Genomic DNA, 1,857 nt, shown 5'->3' on the forward strand with positions numbered 1-1,857 from the left:
TGTGCCAAAGGTGTAACTCCAACAAGTCACAACTTATTATCTACACCTCTATCTATAAGACATACACGCCTACCCTCTACCTATTAGACTCTTAATAATTAGAATAGAGGGTGTTTTAATTAAATTATTTAAAAATGAATAAGGTGTTGGGGGTGCGTGACCATGAGAGGAGAGTGTAGAGAATAATTAGAAGTTGATAGATTATTTAGAATTATTTTATTAATTAAAATCATGTTCTAGTTTTATTATTTAAATAAAATAATAAGATAAAGGGAAAATAGGAGTTTGTAAAGACATTGAGGACAAGGTGAGAATTAAGGAAAATATGAGGGTAAGGTAGAAATATCCTAATGAGAAAATTAAGTTTTTATTTTAAAAAAATGAGTTAGGGGAGAGTGTTTTATCAGTACGTAAAAAGAGTGAAAATAGGCAAAAAGAGAGGTAGAGTTAGGGTAAAGAGAAGAACAAGAGGAGAGTTAGAGCTTTGGGAGAGGAGACCATCGAGATTGCTTGCTTTTGCTGGAATCACAAGGTAAGGGGGAGAATAACCTTAATAAAGGGTATATGCATGAGGGGTAAGGTAGAGGAGTCCTTAACCTCCAATAGGGAATTTTGTGTTGATCAATTCTTAGTTTTGTGTTTCTATAATGTTGTTGGATGAATTTATGATGAATTTCCGTGCCTGATGAGGTGTGATTTTTCTATTTTGTCATTGTTGATGTTTTCCTCTATTGATGAACTTTTGAAGGTTTTGGGATGAACATGATTTTTGGGAGAAAATGGGTTTTAATGTATGCAAATTGATGAAATCGTGCACTATGAATATGTTATTATATCTATAATGTATTGTGGGTCAATTTTGGGAGCTGAGAGTGGAAAAATCGGAGTTCAAATCTGAACTCCGTGGCTGAATTCGAATTCAGTCTATCACGACTAAATATATTGTGATAACATGAATAATTGACGAGAATTGTGCATATTTGTTGATGTTATGATGTTTGAGAATATTAATTATAATTGATTAACAATGTAAATGTTGAATACTGATGATATTATAAGTTGTAATAAGTATGTGTTGGTGTGTGAGCATGATAGTTAATGATATTCTGTATAACGTTGAGGATGATTATGATGTTGTTGTGTATGATGTTGATGATTATAATGAGGTTGTTGTGTTATGGTTTTGAGAATAATATTGATGTTGTTGATGTGATTGGTGAATAATGGTTAGAGTAGGAAGGACTACATTGTTAGGCCAATGTGTGTTTTGTTTATTATCAGGAGGGGACTTTAAACATTATGTTGTTGTTGCATTGACGTATTTTTACATTCATTCATGATGTTATTGTTGATGAAAGAGGCAAGTTGTAATGTGAATAGAGTGGATTAGTGACTTGTCCCAAATCCGAGTAGGGTGGATTCGGGGTTCGAGTAGGGTGAAACCGGTTTGCTAATGAACCTTTTAATGAGTTGGTACCACATGCATATGCATCGAGTTACATAGTCGAGTTGCATTACATAAAAGAGTTGTATGCATAGTTTCGATTTGTGTGTGATTGTTGAGATTTGGCATGTGAATGTGTTTGTGAGATGTTATGATGTAATTGTTGTAGAATATGTATACATGTTGATACTCTACCTTGCAGTATCTACCGCTTACTTTATTGATGTGATTGCCCCCTTTGTTTTTTTTGTTATAGTATGTTCTCCTGTTCGGAGTACGGACAAGCAAGTAATTGAGTAGCTGCTTATAATGGAGGATGATGCGGGGTTGTTCTTTTTAATTTTCATTTTGATCTCTAAATTACGTGCTCTAATCTGTAACAGTGAGCAGGACGAATGATGTTTTTTATTTTG

This window comes from Vicia villosa, unplaced genomic scaffold (genome assembly GCF_029867415.1).
Source record: "Vicia villosa cultivar HV-30 ecotype Madison, WI unplaced genomic scaffold, Vvil1.0 ctg.003839F_1_1, whole genome shotgun sequence".
In the NCBI taxonomy this organism is placed as follows: domain Eukaryota; kingdom Viridiplantae; phylum Streptophyta; class Magnoliopsida; order Fabales; family Fabaceae; genus Vicia; species Vicia villosa.